Source organism: Triticum aestivum, chromosome 5B (assembly GCF_018294505.1).
Source record: "Triticum aestivum cultivar Chinese Spring chromosome 5B, IWGSC CS RefSeq v2.1, whole genome shotgun sequence".
Classification (NCBI taxonomy): Eukaryota; Viridiplantae; Streptophyta; class Magnoliopsida; order Poales; family Poaceae; genus Triticum; species Triticum aestivum.
This window is the reverse complement of record NC_057807.1, coordinates 383,949,976-383,971,377: the sequence shown is the minus strand read 5'-3', so window position 1 is coordinate 383,971,377 and position 21,402 is coordinate 383,949,976. Positions and strand designations below refer to the sequence as shown.

Below are 21,402 nucleotides of genomic sequence, written 5' to 3'. Positions count from 1 at the left end.
TATAACAACAATATATATGTAATTTTTCATATGATTTCTTATGCTCAAGTAACAATCTATTCACAATGTCAAATATGCATCATAAACTTCATTGCGAACTAACAAACTATAATCTCAATCATTGAAGCAATTGCAATTTATCATAACATCAGAAAGAGTCAAGAATAGAGCTTTTCAGCAAGTCCACATACTCAAGTATCATTTAGTCTTTCACAATTGCTGACACTCACGCAATACTTATGGTTATGAAGTTTTAATCGGACACAGAGAAAGATAGGGGCTTATAGTGTTGCCCCCCAACATTTTACCTCAAGGGTAATGTCAACAATAATAGTTCATGCTAACTTACATTCAATTGGATATATATATATATATATATATATATATATATATATATATATATATATATATATATATATATATATAGGACAAATGTTTGCTACAAGCAGTGGTAGTTACCACCACTTGCGTTTTGTATGTTGTATATAGTATCTGTCGAAACCGAGAGTATGTATGTGTAGTATGTAGTATATAACAACGATTAGGTAGTATATATACAAATTTTTAGGTAGTATGTACCATTTTTTGTGTATGCTCTTTTTTACGTACAAATATGTACGTATTTCACAAATATAACAAAAACTATGGGCTCATATGCAATTTTTTCATTTAACTTGTTTTGAAATATCTTAGATATAGTATACAAACATATTTAAAATAATAAAATAGTATATATAGTACCACATCCTAGTATATGAGACATGTGGGGTAACTACCACTGGATTATTCTGTTACCGTAACAGAATAATATTCTGTTAGCCGTGCGCCCTATATAGACGAGCAATCCGCAAATGTCGAATGGCCCAAGCTTAAAACAAAAAATTGTCCCGAGCACGTCATCCCCAACCTCTCGACCTTATCCTCCCACCGCGCCGCGACGCCTGCCCGACCTTGCACAGCGCCGCCCCCATCTTGCCCGACCTTCCACCGCGCCAACCCACCCAGCCTCCCACCGCGCCGCGCCGCCCGCCCCACCAGGCCTCCCACCGCGCCGCGCCGCCCCGCCCGGCCTCCCAGCGCGCCGCCCCGCCCGCCCGGCCTCCCATCGCGCGGCGCCGCCCCGCACGGCCTTCCTCCGCGCCACCCGGCCTCCCACCGCGTAGCGTCGGCCCGCCCGACCTCCCACCGCAACGCACCCTCCCGCTACAGGTCTCACCCTCCCTCGGCTGCAGGTCGCGGCCCCCCGCGGCTGCAGGTCGCGGATTCGACCTCGTCGCTGCACATAGGGACCGTGGCCTCCCCCGCGTGTGGTCGCCTCCGTCCTGCTTCGGCCCGTTTCCGGCCGTGCATAGACTGATTGAACTGACGGGCTTGATCCCCTTCGACAGTTGCAGCTTCACCAATGTTGCCGTTCAACAACGCAGCGGTGAGATGCTTTTCTCTCATTTTCTCCCGCCTCTGTAATTTCTTTTTGATTTTGGGGACTGAGTGAGTGCAGTTCACCGAGGCATTCCATGTGCTGATGGGTTTTCTTGGTTAGCACAAATTCATGAACTATCATTTTTTTAATTGAGTCAATTACACCACAGGTGTTTGAACTTGGCGAGAAAAATTAGTTTGGTGCTAAAATTTGTGGCATACATTGAACCGGTGATAGAACTTGGCTTGGGCGTGCATCTACGGTGCTAATCACATTTGTATACACACGGTGTGCTGACGAGGAAAGCCAACGTGGCACCGGACCCAGCGTCAGTGACTGGAAGGCGGGGAGGAGGGCGTGTGGCCTGCTTTTTGTGGAAAGCACCCTGGAATTTTTTTTCTTCATAGAAAAGCCCCCGAATGAATACCAAATCTTGTAAAAACACCGTGAAACTTACGTCTCTATGACCCTTGGGGCCCATCCGTCAGTAAACAATAGGAAGAGATATTAATATATGCAGAAAAAGAGGTGCGCTGTGGTTCGCACCAGGCACACTACGAAGATGGCAATGCTAAACCACCGCACCAAGTCTAGCTTGGTGTCAACAGGGGATAGTTATATACGTGACCCCATCCTAACAAGACTGCCATGTGGGCCCCAGTGAGTGTCTGGACCGCACAGGCGATGGCGTGTGCGGTGGAATTTTATTTTTCGCACAAAAGAGACCCTTGATTTTTCTTTAAAAACAACCTGAGACGTCACTAAACATCTCTATGACCTTTGGGTCCCATCCTGCAGGATACATTACAAAGATCAAATTGATATGCAAAATATTGTGCCTCACAGGTTCGAACCAATTTTTTTTTTTGAGGAAGAGGTTCGAACCAAATACCTGATCCCATATGGTCGACCGCCCAAATGGCTTAATTGGGCTGCAGTAACTGCGGCCCACTTTTCACGTATTATTTTTTCTAAATTATAAATAATATATATAAAGCCGAAAAAAATACATACAGATAAAATAATCATTATGTAATTCTGAAAAAAATTTGTCTAAATTATTTTTATGTAATTCTAAACAATATTCTTATTTAAAATAATGTTCTTGTAATTCAAAAAACTGTTCTTATCTAAACGAATATTTATGAAATTCTAAAAATATATGAATGTGTTATTTCAAAATGTCTATATAACTAAAATAGTATTAATGATTTATAAAAGTATTTATGAATTATAATAATTTCATGAATCATAGAAATACTACTAATTTATTCAGAAATATATTCATGTATTCAAGTATTTTTAGGCTATATTCATGCATTAAAAAATATTCATGTGTTTACTTTACAAGAAATATTAATTATTGAGAATAATGTTCATGTAATTCTAAAAAATATTTATGTATTATTTGGAAAAATATTTATAAAACTAAAATAAAAAATATGATTATAATAGCATTTATCAATTGGAAAAACTATGGTGTGCAAAATGAGGCGCGGTCACTCCAGGTCATTTAAGCCGCATGTGAGCGGTTATAGTTATTAAGTACTGCTATCCCGTATAACCTCGAACGTGGCCTTGGTGTTGTGGCTAGCATGACAGTTTTATTATCGTGAGGTCGCGGGTTTGAATCGGCACTTGGTTTTGGATATTAATATCCTTTTGTACTGTTTCCTGATGGGTGGGCCCCAAGGGTCATAGAGAGGTAGTTAGGTTTCAAGGGATTTTCCAAGATTTGTATTCAGTCAGGGGCTTTTTTGTGAAGAAAAAATAATTCCAGGGTGTTTTCTGTGAAAAAAGTCACACGACCTTCTTCCCGCCTTCCAGGCACTGACATTAGGGCCCGCGCCATGTTGGCGTGCCTCATCAGCACACCATGCGTATACAAACGTGATTAGCACCGTAGATGCATGCCCAAGCCAAGTTTTGTCACCGGTTCAATGTATGCCGCAAGTTTTAGCATCAAACTGACTTTTCTTGCCAAGTTCAGGCACCTGTGGTGTAATTGACTCTTTTTAATTGAACTATTGCTACTCTTGATTCAGATCTGAGGGGAGAAGACAAACTAAATGATTCAGTTCATCATTGGCATCCTTGTGAACAGTTCTGAAGATAGCTTTCAGAGACTAATTACGTGATATTTCTCTCAAACTTTTTCTACAAATAGCCTGGGACTTCCACTGACTGTGCCACTGCTTCAGCATCCACCATCAGTGGCATTGGCCGCCCTCTGGTATGTTGCTATACTACATCTCTGCATGTATTTTATTTGGGATGTAAGTCTTTCTATAGATCATGTTATGAGTAATGAAATAGGACGAGGTTGCTAGGAAGATTTTTAGTTCACCTTTAATGTGATGTGCACTTCATCTTTACAGAGCCAAATCTTGGCGCTCCCAGCCGCTGCTCCTGGACCCCGCCTCCATCAGCTCCACTTCACCAGAGCCGCCAGTCCGCATGAGTAGGGGTAGCGTATCCCCCTACAGCGGTCAAATCCCGGTGCACCCAGCCGGTTCTCTTGAACCCCGCCTCCATCAGCTCCACTTCACTGGAGCCGTCAGTCCGCAGGAGTAGGGGTAGCAGGTTCACCCAACGTCCGACGCCTTCTTCCATCTCCAAAAATCTTGTTTTTGAGTTCAGTTCTTCATCACATGTTTCACTAGCTGGAATTGCTTGACGAACAGAGCAAAGGTTGTATCTTCGTCTACTGTTTTTCATATATTCGTCATATGCATGAGCACGGCTATATTTGCTTGTTATGATCTAGTGGGCACCATTAACATTTGATATTCCTTCTGCAGGGCCCAAACCCACTATCGTGCAAGAAAAAGAAATCAAAGCCCCAACCATCAGCTGCTCAAATCATTAGGTAATTAATCAGCACTAAACATACGTGTCTAATCCAATTTTCTGAAAGCAAGCTTGGAGTTGCTTGACTTATCTTGAGGTGTAGAACTGATAGTAAGACGGAGAAGAGATAATGCAACAAAAATGTTAGATAGGTAGGGGAAGTCCATTGTGCATTCTGATTTGTTGTAGCTCCTGACATCACGGTTTATGTGTGCTGTAGGATTGATTTTTGTTTGGTTGTAATAGTAATATCCTAATTCTGTTCATGGAGGACGCTTGAGTGGGTTGTCTATTTGATGATTTTAGTTACTGCTCAACACCTCATTCCATTAGTATAGCGAGAACTACACAAGATAAATAAGATGGGAGAGGATAAATATAATTGTGTGGTTCTTTTGCAAATTAAATCAAATAGTCCGTGCACAGTAAAAGGGAACATTTACAAAGAAAAATGTACTGAAAGTACATTTATCATATTTTGTGAAGTTCTAGAAAAAGATAAGGAAAAGTTCAAGCAAAACCAAAAAGTTCAAAAATAGGGCCGCTGTTGGTCGCCTGGGTCAGTTCATGTGCAACCATTGGAGGAGTTTAAAAAATCATAACTAGTGCATTTCCATAAAATTCTGTAGTTTCGTGTGTGTGCTGCTACAAATATGAACAATTTTTTTCCAATCATACTAGTACTGATGCAATCACCTAAAATAAGTTGAAGAAAAAATATGTAAGTTTGGTGCATGTGTTGCTACAAAAATCTATTGTATGTCTGTGTGTAGCTACTGTATATCTTCTGAATCATGATGCATGATATTCTTTCAGGAAAAAACATTTTCAGGTTATTGGTGCCGCTGGATAACTGTCATAGTTTGTCGCCAGCAAAGTCCTCGAACTTGGTCTACACCAGTAGTAGAACTTACTGGTTCTCCGTGACCTAAAGTTGAAAACAGACAAAAATTCTCAAGTAATGTAATTTGTAGCAAAACACACGAGAGGACTATAACCACTACAGGATGCCAAAAAAGTATCAAACTGCACAAGTAGTGTTCCATTTATCTTTCTCTCATGCCTGCCCTTTTGATCTTATAGGAATTGAGGCTTCGCCAAGGAACAAGACTGGTAACTAGCGCAAAGGAGACTATGTCGAGAGGTGGCACTGCTAGACTTGCTGATGTGTAGTTATGGCATAAAAAAGATGAAAAAAATTTTTCTTGTATGATTCCATAAGCTGTACATAGCAAATCTTCCCATGTGGATCAGTACAACTTATGTACGGCCTTGAGTTCACAAATCTTATAGTAATCTTTGTAGTACTTTTCGTAACACTAAGTAAAGCAAGAGTAGCCCTTTTTTTGTGAGCAACAATTCAAACGAATCTGTTGTATCAGTTCTTATGATAGATAGAAGATAAAACAAGAAAGAGAAGCCCTTTTTTTGTATAAGTTCTGTTGAATCTGTTGTATCAGCAAGAGTAGCCCTTTTTTTGTATAAGTTCACTAGCCAAAAGGTTAGAGAAGTCTACCTTATAATTTGCAATCTTAAAGATAATGATCAATTTGAATTAAAAAAATGGTTTTTGCATTAAAAACAATGATCAGATCAAATTAAAAACAATGATCAGTTCGAATTAAAAAATTCTGAATTAAAAAAATTCTGAATTAAAAACAATGATCAATTTGAATTAAAAAATAAATGATCAGTTCGAACAAGAAACAATTGTCAGCTTGAATTTAAAACAAGAAAGAGAAAACCGTTTCTAACAAATAGAAATGTGGAAGTGTGAAGTGCAACTAATGTCATGTCCGATGTTTCAACAACGATTGAATGCAAAAATCCAGGAAATTCAAAAAACCGACTCATATGTTAAAAGTTCAAGTTGCAAAATGAGAGAAGTACAAAACACCATTGCAAAAGAAGAGTTAAAAAAATAAACACACAAAACATATTTTTGAAAAAATATCATTCAGTTCAACGATATAAACCATACAAGTTCAAGGACGATGATAACATAAAATTTCTTATTACAGTTTATAATTCTTTAAAAATCCGAGTTGATTCTAAATGTGTTTTCCTCACCAGTTCTAAAAATCCTAGAGCATCCACCCAACTTTGTATCAGGATATACTATGTTGCTTCTTCGATATATGTATGGTTTTGTACTGACTGCTCTCTCCAACCTATTTTGGTTGATGTTCACGAATTGACAAAAAATGTATGGGAAATGTTCTACTATTACTACCATATAAGTACAGAAAAAAAGTTCAACACGATGTCCTAGATAAGTTTGAAAAAAAGCCGAAACAAAAAAACCATCCAAATTCAAAAAATGGTAAAAGTTCAAGTGGTAAAATGAGAGAAGTCCAGAATATCGTCGCAAAACAATGTTGACTTCAAAAGAAAATTGGAAATTTATATCGAAAATACAGAGTAAGTCTCTTATGTGAAAACACGCTCAGTACAAAATCATACATACATCCGTTCAAGTACTCTTTTTCCCAAACATATATTCATCGGTTCTATAAAAGAAAAAATGGTTGAATTAAAAATATTGATCAGTACAAGTCAAAAATGGTGGTACATTCGGAATAAAAGAAATAACAGAAATTCAACTTGTAAAAGTTCAAGCAAAAAGAAACCCCATGCAATTCAAAAGAGAAAAGTACAAGTCGTAAAATAAGAGAAGTCCAAAACATCGTTGTAAAAAATGTTTAGTTCAAAAAAAGAATAAGAAAACATTTTCTTTTTGAAAAAAATATCATTCAGTTTGATGATATAAACCATGCAAGTACAGGGACGATGATACAATAAACCGTTGAAAACTCACGAGCAAAAATATTACCCAAAATACGCAAAGTCTAATTAGTGAAAACACACTTAGTACAAACCAATGCACACATGAGTTCAAGTACTCTTTTTTTGGAACCTCTCAAAATTACTCTCCGAAAAATGCATCAGTACAAACGCACACGTAGATCAGTACAAGTACTCTGTTTTTTCTGACAGAAAAACAGCACGATGAGTCTCACCGTAATCCAAATTACTCTTCAACGGTTGCGAATTTGAGAAAATGTTCAACATGACTAAGTTTCGCATTTTCTATAGCTATCCAACGGTATATTATTTGCCCCATTTCGACAAACTTTTTAAAAAAATCATGTTCAAAATCAAATTTGACTGTATTCGAATTCGTTTTTAAACCGTAAGGAATTAGAAAAACATTTCTATACGAAAAGTTTCGCATTTTCTATAGCTTTCCAACCCGTATCATTTGCGTCAATCCGACAAACCATTTGCAAAAAATCGTGAAAATACGTTTCGCCCAGAATTTCATCATTTTTCAAATTACTTTTAAATCATACAGAATTAGAAAAAACAATACATATATGGAAGATGCGGATTTTCACCATCTTTCCAATGCCATCTTATTTGCTCAATTCCGACAAACTGTTTGAAAATTGAGTCCAAAATACGATTCACGTTTTCGGTTTTGAAAAAAATGTTTTTTCAAAACTGCTCTTAAACCATAATAATTTTGCAAAAACGTTCAATATACTTGAAATATGGTTGTCAAGAGCTTTCCAATGATATATTACACGCCCCGTTCCGACAAAAAAATTACAAAAAGTTTTTGAACTAAAGAAGACGATCTGTTAAACACAAGTGAAAGCATCAGTTCAACCGCTTCGAGAACATCAGTACAACCACCTGAAACCGTCAGTTCAAAAAGGGTAACAGAATAATATTCTGTTACGCGTAACAGAATAGCCCACATATATATATATATATATATATATATATATATATATATATATATATATATATATATATATATATATATATATCAGGATCTTTTCAACACAAGGTGGTTGCCAAAGGATAAAATGAAAAAGAGAAAGGTGAGGATCACCTTGACTCTTGCATAAAGTAAAAGACATAAAATAAAAGATAGGCCCTTCGGAGAGGGAAGCAGAGGTTGTCATGTGCTTTTTGGTTGGATGCACGAAATCTTAATGCAAAAGAATGTCACTTTATATTGCCACTTGTGATATGAATCTTTATTATGCACTCCGTCGCTTTTATTACTTCCATATCACACGATCGTATAAAGCTTGTTTTCTCCGCACTAATAAGTCATACATATTTAGAGAGCAATTTTTATTGCTTGCAACATGACAATTTACTTGAAGGATCTTACTCAATCCATAGGTAGGTATGGTGGACTCTCATGGCAAAACTGGGTTTAAGGATATTTGGAAGCACAAGTAGTATCTCTACTTGGTGCAAGGAATTTGGCTAGCATGAGGGGGAAAGGCAAGCTCAACATGTTGGAGGATCCATGACAATATACTTTAACTAAGATGTGAGAAAACATAACCCATTATGTTGTCTTCCTTGTCCAACATAACTCTTTAGCATGTCATACTTTAATGAGTGCTCACAATCATAAAAGATGTCCAAGATAGTATATTTATATGTGAGAACCTCTCTTTCTTTATTACCTCCTATTAATTGCAACGATGACCAAACTATGTTTGCCAACTCTCAACAACTTTTATGTATCATACTTTATGTGTGCAGTCATTACTATCCATAAGATCAATATAAACTCTTTTATTTCTTTTTATCCTTTTATTTTCTCAAGATCATGGCAAGATAGCAAAGCCCTTGACTCAACACTAATCTTTATTATATATAGCTCACATACTCAATTACATAGAGGGATCACAAAGCAAAACTCAAAACTAATTCATACCAAAACTTTATTCTACTAGATCAAGATATTACCAAAAGGGTCGAACTAAGTAAAACAGTAAAGATAGGAGTGTGATGGTGATACGATACCGGGGCACCTCCCCCAAGCTTGGCAGTTGCCAAGGGGAGTGCCCATACCCATGTGATTATGTCTCCTTTACTGGTGAAGAATGTGTTGTTGGTGATGTAGGCTTCCTCCTCAATTTGCGCTTGAGGATGGAATTTTGCTCCCTTAGATCATCGATCTCCTGCTCAAGGCTCAATATCCTTTTGCATAGTTCCTGTTTGTTTTCCTGCAAGAGACGAAAAGGGATGAACTCGATCTTGGGTTTCTTTGCCTTATCAGGGAGGCTTGACTTTTTAAACTCCACATGCATATCCCCAGGTTGAGGTAACGGGACTTCATCTTCGTCTGAGCTTGTCTCCTCCTTTCCCTTAGGCTCGTAGTCTTCTTCTTCCTCGGTGGTCCAGCCACAATGATCCAAGTCCTCGTAGACCTTAGGGCTTGCAAGGTAGTCAGCCACATAGCTTTCTCCATCCAAATCCTGGGATGACATATTGCTCTAATCCATGGCAGAAACAGCTTGAAACAAAGACATAAGATGTTTGCGTGATACGGTGGTCAAAACCTTCAGGAGATTATATATTGAATTTTTACCGAACAAAAGAAGTATCGTGCAAGAAAATGGAGTCCGGAGAGCACACGAGGTGCCCACGAAGCAGGGGGGTGCGCCCAGTAGGGTAGGGCGTGCCCTCCACCCTCATGGAGGCCTCGTGTCCTTCCCGGACTACTTCTGAATTTCCTATTTTCTTAAATATTCCAAAACGGAGAAAAAATGCTATTACAATTGTTTTGGAGTCGGTTTACTTACCGTACCACATACCTATTCCTTTTCGGAGTCTGAAACATTCTGAAAAGTGTCCCTTATGTATTCCTCCGGGGTTACGGTTTCAATAATATTAGTTTCAACATTTATCGGATTACCTGAGATATAATGTTTGATTCTTTGACCGTTCACCACCCTCGGACTTGTGCCTTCGAAGTTGTTGATTTTTATGGCACCGAAACGATAGACCTCCTCGATAACGGAAGGACCTTCCCATTTAGAGAGAAGTTTTTCTGCAAAAAATCTTAAACGAGAGTTGAATAGCAACACATAATCACCTACGTTAAACTCACGCTTTTGTATCCTTTTGTCATGCAATCTTTTAACTTTTTCTTTAAACAACTTGGCATTCTCATATGCTTGGGTTCTCCATTCATCAAGTGAGATAATGTCAAATAACCTCTTCTCACCGGCAAGTTTGAAATCATAATTGAGCTCTTTAATAGCCCAATATGCCTTATGTTCAAGTTCGAGAGGTAAGTGACATGCTTTTCCATAAACCATTTTGTATGGAGACATACACATAGGATTCTTATATGCAGTTCTATAGGCCCATAACGCATCATCAAGTTTCTTGGACCAATTCTTTCTAGATCTATTAACAGTCTTTTGCAAATTTAACTTGAGCTCTCTATTACTCAATTCTACTTGACCACTAGACTGTGGGTGATATGGAGATGCAATTCTATGATTAACGTCATACTTAGCAAGCATTTTACGAAAAGCACCATGAATAAAATGTGAACCACCATCAGTCATTAAGTATCTAGGGACTCCAAACCTCGGAAAAATAACTCCTTTAAGCATCTTAATAGAGGTGTTATGATCAACACTACTAGTTGGAATAGCTTCCACCCACTTAGTAATGTAATCAACATCAACTAAATTATGTGTATATCCATTAGAGGTAGGAAAAGTTCCCATATTATCAAAGCCCCAAACATCAAACTGTTCAATAACAAGATAATAATTCATAGGCATTTCTTGACGTCTACTAATATTACCAATTCTTTGACATTCATCATAAGACAAGACAAACTTAAAGGCATCCTTGAAGAGAGTAGGCCAATAAAAACCGGATTGCAATACCTTATGTGCAGTTGTATCTCTAGCGTGGTGTCCTCCATATGCCTCGGAGTGACACTTGTGTAGGATCTATTCCTGTTCATGCTCAGGTACACAACGTCTAATAACACCATCTACTCCTTCTTTATAAAGGTGTGGGTCATCCCAGAAGTAATGTCTTAAATCATAAAAGAACTTTTTCTTTTGCTGGTATGTGAAACTAGGTGGTATAAATTTAGCAACAATGTAATTAGCATAATCAGCATACCATGGAGCAGTACGAGAAGCATTTATGACAGCTAATTGTTCATTAGGAAAGCTATCATCAATAGGTAGTGGGTCATCAAGAACATTCTCTAACCTGGACAAGTTGTCTGCAACGGGGTTCTCATCTCCCTTTCTATCAATAATATGCAAATCAAATTCTTGTAGCAAGAGAACCCATCTAATAAGTCTAGGTTTAGCATCTGTCTTTTCCATAAGATATTTAATAGCAGCATGATCAGTGTGAATAGTTACTTTAGAATCAACAATATAAGGTCTAAACTTATCACATGCAAATACAAATGCTAAGAATTCCTTTTCAGTGGTAGCATAATTTCTCTGGGCAGTGTCAAGAGTTTTACTAGCATACTGGCTAACATTTAATTTCTTATCAACTCTTTGCCCTAGAACAACACCTACAACATAATCACTAGCATCACACATAATTTCGAAGTGTAAATTCCAATCCGGTGGCTGAACAATAGGTGCAGTGATCAAAGCTTTCTTAAGTATTTCAAATGCTTCTACACAATCATCATCGAAGACAAAAGGAATGTCTTTTTGCAATAGATTAGTCAGAGGCCTAGATATTTTAGAAAAGTCCTTAATGAACCTCCTATAAAAACTAGCATGACCAAGGAAACTTCGTATACCTTTAATGTCCTTGGGACAAGGCATCTTTTCAATAGCATCGACTTTAGCTTTATCAACTTCAATACCTCTTTCAGAAATTTTATGCCCCAAGACAATGCCTTCATTAACCATAAAGTGACACTTCTCCCAATTCAAGACGAGACTAGTGTCTTCGCATCTCTGCAAAAATCGTTCAAGGTTGCTCAAGCAATCATCAAAAGAGGATCCATAAACGGAGAAATCATCCATGAATACCTCACAAATCTTTTCACAAAAGTCAGAGAATATAGCCATCATGAATCTTTGAAAGGTAACAGGTGCATTACATAAACCAAAAGGCATACGTCTATAAGTAAAAGTACCAAAAGGGCAAGTAAAAGTAGTCTTTGCTTGATTGTCCGCTGACACAGGTATTTGAGAGAAACCAGAATAACCATCTAGAAAGTAGAAATGTGTATGTTTGGATAGTCTTTCTAGCATTTGATCAATAAAAGGTAAAGGGTAATGATCTTTCTTGGTAGCTTTATTTCATTTACAGAAATCAATTACCATCCTATAACCTGTAATTATTCTTTGCGGGATCAATTCATCTTTATCATTAGGGACCATAGTAATACCTCCCTTCTTAGGGACACAATGGATAGGGCTTACCCACTGACTATCAGCAATGGGATAAATTATACCTGCCTCAAGGAGCTTTAGTATTTCCTTTCTTACCACTTCTTTCATCTTAGGATTTAACTGGCGTTGATGATCTCTAACTGGTTTGGCGTCTTCATCCAATTTAATTTTGTGTTGGCATAAAGTGGGACTAATGCCCTTAAGATCATCAAGAGTATATCCAATAGCAGCACAGTGCTTCTTCAGAGTTTTCAATAATCTTTCTTCCTCTTGCTCTGAAAGGTTAGCACTAATAATAACAGGATATATCTTCTTTTCATCAAGATAAGCATATTTAAGAGTATCAGGTAAAGATTTAAGCTCAAACACAGGATCAACCTTGGGTGGAGGAGGTGTCGTGGTTCTAAGTTTGACAGTAGTGTAGGGGGGGGGGTACTAAGGAGAGGCAAGATCCTAGCTATGGAGTAGTTGTGCACACAAGTGTTTTACGAGTTCAGGCCCTTCTCGGAAGAAGTAACAACCCTACGTCTCGAAGCCCGGAGGCGGTCGACTGGATTATATGTGTGAGAGTTACAGGGGTGCGAACCCTTCTGCCAGTGGACGGGGGTGGCTTATATAGAGGATGCCAAGACCTGAGCCAGCCCACGTAGCAGAGGGTTAAAGTACATTAAGGTCCGGCGTTACTGGTAATGCCTTACATAAAGTGTCATCATGACCATAAAGACTACTTAATTACAGACCGTTTGGATACAGAGTAGATCTCGAACTCCTGGTGGTCGAGTGAGTCTTCATGGTCGAGTGTCTTCAGGTTCGTCGAGTGTCTTCTAGTCTGTCGACTGGAGTCCCTCTTGGTCGACTGGAAGACGGCTTCTTCTAAAAGATGTCCTCGGGGAGGGTACCTTGGATAGGTCCATGACCCTACCCTAGGTACATGACTCCATTAGGAGGATCTCCTAGGATTTCAACAGGTAAGTTGTGTTTCAAAATAGGACCCTGTTTAAGGAATACTTCATCTATTTCCCTCCTTTCATTCATAAACATATCATTTTCATGGTCTAGCAAATATTGTTCTAACGGATCAGTAGGAGGCACGACAATAGAAGCAAGACCAATAATTTCATCCTGACTAGGCAATTCTTTATCATGGGGTTGTCTATGAAATTTAGCAAAATTAAACTCATGTGTCGTATCCCCTAGACCAATAGTAACAACATCCTTTTCGCAATCTATCCTAGCATTAACATTATTCAAGAAGGGTCTACCAAATATAATGGGGCAAAAGCTATCTTGTGGGGAACCAAGAACAAGAAAATCAGCAGGATATTTAACTTTCCCACACAAAACTTCGACATCTCTAACAATCCCAATTGGTGAAATAGTATCTATATTTGCAAGCTTAATAGTAACATCAATATCTTCTATTTCAGCGGGTGCAATATCATGCATAATGTCTTTATATAAGGAAATAGGTATTGCACTATCACTAGCACCCATATCACATAAGCCATGATAACAATGATCTCCTATTTTAACAGAGATAACATGCATGCCTACAACAGGTCTATGTATCTTAGCATCGGGTCTAGCAATATTAGCATCTTCTTCACAAAAGTAAATAACATGCCCATCAATATTATCAGCCAAGAGATCTTTAACCATAGCAATACTAGGTTCAATTTTAATTTTCCTAGGAGGTGTATATGTTCTAGTATTACTCTTATGGACAACAGTTGTAGCTTTAGCATGATCCTTTATCCTAACAGGGAAAGGTGGTTTCTCAACATAAGTAGTAGGAACAATAGGGTCATTATATGTGATAATCTTTTCTTCAACTTTAATAGGTGCAACTACTATTACTTCAATGGGAGGATTATATTTAAACCACTTCTCCTTAGGGATATCAACGCGAGTAGCAAAAGATTCACAGAAAGAAGCTACTATCTCAGAGTCAAGTCCATATTTAGTTCTAAATCCACGAAAAGCATCGGTATCCATAAAAGACTTAACACAATCAAACTTAGGTGTCATACCTGACTCCTTACCATCGTCGGAACCCCAATCTTCAGAGTTGCATTTAATTCTTTCCAATAAGTCCCACTTGAATTCAATAGTCTTCAGCATATAAGAACCAACACAGGAAGTATCGAGCATGGTGCGATCATTGAGAGAAAGCCGAGCATAAATTTTTTGAATAATCATTTCTCTTGAGAGCTCATTGTCGGTGTCAAAACCGGCGGATCTCGGGTAGGGGGTCCCAAGCAGTGCGTCTTAGGATCAATGGTAACAGGAGACAAGGGACACGATGTTTTACCCAGGTTCGGGCCCTCTTGATGGAGGTAAAACCCTACGTCCTGCTTGATTGATATTAATGATGTGGGTATTACAAGAGTAGATCTACCACGAGATCAAGGAGGCTAAACTCTAGAAGCTAGCCTATGGTATGATTGTTGTTGTATATGTCTATCGACTAGCCTGGCCCCCTGTTTATATAATGCACCAGAGGCCTAGGATAACAAGAGTCCTAGTCGAATATGCCGGTGGGGGAGGAGTCCTTGTCTTGATCACCAAGTCTTGTTGATTCTTCCTTGTATGCGGCAGCTGTCCGGACTGGCCCATTAGTATATGGCCATGGGGGTCCTCGGCCCAATCCAACTGATCGGGAGACGACGTGGTGAGTACCCCCTAGTCCAGGACACCGTCAGTAGCCCCCTGAACCGGTCTTCAAGTTAGGGACGCTCCTCGATTCTTCCGAACTGTTCTTCATCTTCGGTTGTCGTTCTTGAAAACTGGTTCAACAAATCTTCTCATCTTCGATCTTGAGGATCGCTGAAATGCATTCGACGAGTTTATACGTCGGGTATCCGAGGAGCCCCTTTAAGTTTCCGGCCTTTATCAATGCCTTGTTATTTTTATGCCACACCTCGGGTTTGAAGTTGTTCCCGGGCGGCAACGTCCTCTTGCGTCCGAGCTCCAACGCCGGACTGCATTCGAGGTATCTTTTGCAGCCGAGCACCAATGCCGGACTGCTTCCCAGCTCTAACGCTGGACTATGTATCTGAGCTCCAATGCCGGACTGTATCCGAGGTGTCGTAGATCACCTTGGTTCAAAGAAGTTTGAAGGAGTTTAGCCGAGCTTAATGCCGGAAATGCCCTCTATGGAGCCAGCCACTAGCGCCCGAGCTTTATGCCGGACTGCTTCCGAGGTGGTTAAGCACCTCGGTCATGGGCTGATTTTTGGTCAATATTTTTTATTGATGCAATTTATTCTCTGACGAGATATATAGCCAGTAGCCCTCAAGGTGGGTATCGGTCTAAAACCCGAGATGCACATGAAGGATGACATAAGACCGCTGATCCCCATAGCCGCTGAGACTCAGGTTGATTTGCAAAATCGGTCTGAGGATCAAGTCCTAGCTCGGCAGAATACTTCAGGACACAAAAAGCGGCATGCTCAGTCCTCGAGACTCGGGTTGGGTGCGGCCGACCAACCTGAGGATCAAAATCTCCTCGGAAACTGTATTGCACTTAAAATTTTCTGCATAGAACAGACAATGCAGTAGCCCCCGAGACACTGGTCAGGTGGCAACACCAGATAAGGGGATTGATGTGCCCCTTTAATATTTGTAGATAATAAGCCCGAAGCCCAGTAGCCCCCGAGCCTTAATGCGGGCACGGGAGGCCGAATTAAGGATCGATATCCATAGTAAAATCACAAATTATGTGTAATGACTCTATGTATCCAAGTACTTTACGTCATTAATGCTCGGATCCGCATTGTACAAAACTTTGTTGACGGACCATCGGCTTCCACCTCCTCGGCCAATAGCCGAGGAGTGTTTATCCTACTTTATAAAGCCTTTATGAGGGCAAAGATTTACAACAAACAAGGCAATCTGGCCATATGGTTTTATAAACAAAGGTACGCGGAGAGACATGTTATATTACTGTTTAACAGAAGAAATGTCTTCCAGAGAAAATAGTCCCGCTATCGGTTCCTTTCTTTGGGTTGTCATGCTAAGCATGATCATGAAACCTCTGCTCCAATGTAAGAGCAAAATATCGAGGATTTAGTTTGGGAGGCCAGTTAATAGCCCCCGATAGTGTTCAGCGACAGTCGAGGTCAAGCCGGAAACACTTCGGCCAATGAATGGCCCGTCATTTAATATAGTCATCGGATCGCTGACCAGTTTACACCTATTGTGATAGTCATTTTTCGGCTTTCTCCACTGAGGTGCTTGACCATGCGAGCTGGAAGCACAATCGCAGTGGTTCTCCCTTTGCACACCTAGCCGAACAAAGCGGAACGTAGGAGGCAAGCGCGGGAGCCGGGCAACCCAACTATTGACCGAAGATACAATTCGAAGCTGATGCATATATAGCAATATCCGAGAATGTTTTTGCCGAATCTCTAAAGGTGTCCGGCCTTGCACTGCAAGACTTGTGCTGAAAACACACAAATAGTTAAAAGTGCCATAAGCTTTGAAAACCAAAAAACATCAGTAAAAACATGACGTCCAAACAAGATCAAGTGTTCGGTGCCGATCCGAAAATTGGACTTTAGAAAAAAGTGCTTCTGCCATGCTTTAACTTTGCAACGACTAAGAAGAAAAACACTTAGTATGAAACGGCTCAAATAAATATAAGAGCCCCCAAGCGACTTGGGTAAAATTTGACTATAAAATGTAAGGTGACATGTAGAATGCCTTCTAGCCGGATTGTAGATCGTTTGTCGTAGCGGACCCTTTCGCTTCAACCTCTGGACCCAATAGTCTGGAGTGTGTCCGAATACCCTTGCGGTTATAAAAACCGGGGCATGCGTGAAGATCAGGCGTAGGGGTCATTAGTGCTTTATCAGACAAGTGCCCAACTAGTTATGTTATATTACATGGTTAGTAAGAAACATCTTCTAGGGAGAATAGTTCCGTTAGGGGTTCCTTTCCCTGGGAGGCATGCCCTAAAGTGCATGTCCGGACTGCGAAAAGAGCAGAAAAACATCTGGGGGCAGGTAAATAAATAGGTAAGAAATCATCTTTTAGTTCACCGACCGAGTATTTCCTTAAGAACGCTAGCTTTCGGCTTCACCCAGTCTGAGGTACATATCCGGCTGACCCGGCAGTAACAATCGCAGAGGTGCTCCCTTTACCACCTAGCCGAACAATCGGGAACGTAGGGGTAAGCACAGGAGCCAGGCAACCCAGCTTGGCCAAAACTTAAGTCATATCGATGCATATAATGGTGAATAAAAGGTACATGCGGAAGTGTGACACATGTGTTGGGCATAAAGCCCAAATTAATAAGCTTCTGTTAAAGAAGCCCCTAGGTATAATGAGCGCGGGTAGCGCGTCAAGTATGTGCAAACAAAGTTTGGACAAGGAAAACTTTTACAAGCAATATTTTTTCCAAAAAAGTATAATGCTTGGTCGAACCGAACACAAGTTAGAAATTTAAAACTTTGAGCATGAAGGCAACTTAGCTGGTTAATGTGTTCGTTATTGACGACGCGGTCCGAGCTTGATGCGGGACAAGTTTCCATCTCCCAAGCCGGTCCCGAGGTGGCGGAGCAAAGAGCTCGGCACTCCGAAGTGGTGACATAGCACGGCCAATGCAGGACGGTAGAGTGATGCCGAAGTCCCTGGCATGGGGTAATGAAGTGTTGACGAAGCCCCCCGTCCAGCCGAGGTGACGTCAAAGGATATAGTCCGACGGGATCATTTTCCTGTGCACAAAAAATAGTGCAAACCAGAGATAATAGTAATAATAATAATAATAATAAAATTGTTGCATAACAAATAATTTATGCAAAGTTAGTAATAAAAGAAATAAGGCCTGTCGCCGAAGTCGATGTCGATGCAGGTCGTCGGCGTAATGCAATAAAGGTGTGGCAAAGCCTGGATTCACAGGTCGGTCTGAGTTCCGGATGCGACGTTCGCCGGACTATGTACGGAAACTGAATGAACCATCATGCGACCGTCGATAATGCGGCCACCATTTGATGGACCTGTGTGCATATGATGGGCAAACCAGAGTAATAATTCCTTGGGAAAAATTAACCCAAACAAGCAAAAAGAAATACTAGGATTAATAGCACCTGGTTTATTTGTTGTAGCAATACGAAGGAAGGTGATTCCCAAAATTGGGACTCGATCCGCGCACCCATTGCCTAGTCGGCTAGTGACGCCGAAGTGTCCGGAGTAGGTTGATGAAGAGATGGCGAAGCCCCCGGTCCAGCCGAGATGTCGAAGTAGGTCGGCGTGATGGACACCAGCTTGAAGAAGCAATAGCGCGGCCTGCCGATGCAGGTCGTGACGTGGTCGATGCCGGCTTGATGAAGCGACCGTGCGGCGATGCCGGTATGCCTGCTCTGTGTAATCCGTGGGGTGGCGATGTTGGTGATGATTTATCCTTCGCGATGCCGGACTCTCGTTCGGCTTGCCGAGATGATGATCCGAAGAAATTGAGCTCGGCTCAACAAAGCGACGACGTGTCTAACGCAGGTCGGCCGCCGTGGAGTGATGTTGTTGAGCTGGTTTGACACCGGCGCGACGGTGAAGTTCGTATTGCAAGAATACTTTTAATACTACTGGGATGTGTTTGAGAATAAAACACAACACCCCATACGAAAACTTCCTTCAAAAAGGATGTCCGAGATCCCGTTCATAAAGAAGATGAATTCGGGTCGGATTCATTCTCGCGCAGAAAGTAGATCAAAAAGTGACGCACTAATCGAAAGTTTCTCGGAGTTTGGACGGTCGGATCGAGCTGAATTTTTGGCAGGTGGTAGATATGGTAATTCCGCAGCAAATCAACGGTTGGATCTTCCAAAGGACATCCGAGCTAGATGCCGGACACCACGCCCTAAACTCCTCCGGATTCTCGTCCAGATTCAACAGGGCTCCGGTATATCGGAGATTGCCGGATATTCCTCCATCGGAACTCGACAAAATTTTTGCAGGGTTTTTGTAGACTTAATTCCGCATAATTCCACTGAAGTAATCGTTTAAGCGACACTCGAGGAGGCGGTGGCAGCGGATACAAGTTTGCTGTCCAGAAAAACAGCACGGTCGCCTGAGGGCAATGTTGACGTTGAGCCCCCGAGCTCCATTGATGACTCCTCCATGATCTTGATAGAGATTGGAGTTGGTGTTGATGAAGGCCTTCATCCGAACATGACGATCAGAGGTAGGCCACAGTCCTCGGTCAAGCCAAGGTGACCAGTCGAGCTGGTGACGAAGAAGCCGACGTCGCAGTTGACCTGCAGTCGAGCCATTGATCCTTTCGTCGATCACACAGCGGAACTCTCAATGAAAGCACCAATGTCGGTGTCAAAACCGGCGGATCTCGGGTAGGGGGTCCCAAGTAGTGCGTCTTAGGATCAATGGTAACAAGAGACAAGGGACACGATGTTTTACCCAGGTTCGGGCCCTCTTGATGGAGGTAAAACCCTACGTCCTGCTTGATTGATATTAATGATGTGGGTATTACAAGAGTAGATCTACCACGAGATCAAGGAGGCTAAACTCTAGAAGCTAGCCTATGGTATGATTGTTGTTGTATATGTCTATCGACTAGCCTGGCCCCCTGTTTATATAATGCACCAGAGGCCTAGGATAACAAGAGTCCTAGCCGAATACGCCGGTGGAGGAGGAGTCCTTGTCTTGACCGCCAAGTCTTGTTGATTCTTCCTTGTATGCGGCAGCTGTCCGGACTGGCCCATGAGTATACGGCCATGGGGGTCCTCGGCCCAATCCAACTGATCGGGAGACGACGTGGTGAGTACCCCCTAGTCCAAGACACCGTCACTCATGATTGGGGCATGAATATAACATTGACTTAAGACTCCCCCAAGCTTGAGCGATGCTTTCTCCTTCGCGAGGCCAAAAATTATATATATAATTACGATCATGATGAACAGGATGCATAGGATAAAACTTCTGGTGAAATTCCAATTTCAATCGTTTATAGTCCCAAGATCCCGTATCATCACATAGCCTATACCATGTCAATGCGTCTCCCTTCAAAGAGAAAGGGAAGGCCTTCCTCTTAATAACATCATCGGGCATACCTGCAAGCATAAATAATCCACAAACTTCATCCACATAGATAAGGTGTAAATCGGGATGCAATGTTCCATCTCCTGCAAAAGGATTAGCTAGCAGTTTCTCTATCATCCCCGAAGGAATCTCAAAGTAAACATTTTCAGTACGTTCAGTAGGTTGAGGAGCAACTCTTTGCTCTACTGGTCGGGGCGAAGATGCCCCGAACAGGCCCCTCAAAGGATTAGTTTCCATAGTAACAAGTGACAGAAAATTTCAGCACACTATATAAATGTTTCCTTGCCAAGTTCCACTCACCAAAGGCGCTTCACTCCCCGGCAACAGTGCCAGAAAAGGGTCTTGATGACCCACAAGTATAGGGGATCTATCATAGTCCTTTCGATAAGTAAGAGTTTTGAACCCAACGAGGAGAAGAAGGAAGTGACAAGTGGTTTTCAGTAAGGTATTCTCTGCAAGCACTGAAATTGTAGGTAACAGATAGTTTTGTGATAAGATAATTTGTAACGGGTAACAATAAATGAAAGTAAATAAGGTGCAGCAAGGTGGCCCAATCCTTTTTGTAGCAAAGGACAAGCCTGGACAAATTCTTATAATGAGAAAAGCGCTCCCAAGGACACATGGGAATTATCGTCAAGCTAGTTTTCATGACGCTCATATGATTCGCGTTCGTTACTTTGATAATTTGATATGTGGGTGGACCGGTGCTTGGGTACTTCCCTTTCTTGGACAAGCATCCCACTTATGATTAACCCCTACTGCAAGCATCCGCAAGTACAAAAGAAGTATTAAGGTAAACCTAACCATAGCATGAAACTAGTGCATCCAAATCAGCCCCTTATGAAGCAACACATAAACTAGGGTT

At 40.9% G+C, this 21,402-nt stretch overlaps 1 long non-coding RNA gene across 2 annotated transcripts; it reads left to right on the top strand.

The window, feature by feature from the left end:
* The first annotated feature begins 876 nt into the window (after positions 1-876).
* LOC123111973 (uncharacterized) lies at positions 877-5,755 on the top strand. Of its 2 annotated transcripts, none has more exons than XR_006454955.1 (6): positions 877-1,426; positions 3,466-3,653; positions 3,799-4,111; positions 4,222-4,289; positions 5,103-5,228; positions 5,354-5,755. It is a non-coding gene; the product is annotated as an uncharacterized lncRNA (long non-coding RNA). The 2 variants fall into 2 exon arrangements; XR_006454954.1 differs by having other exon boundaries at positions 879-1,426; positions 5,087-5,228.
* Positions 5,756-21,402: the final 15,647 nt, after the last annotated feature.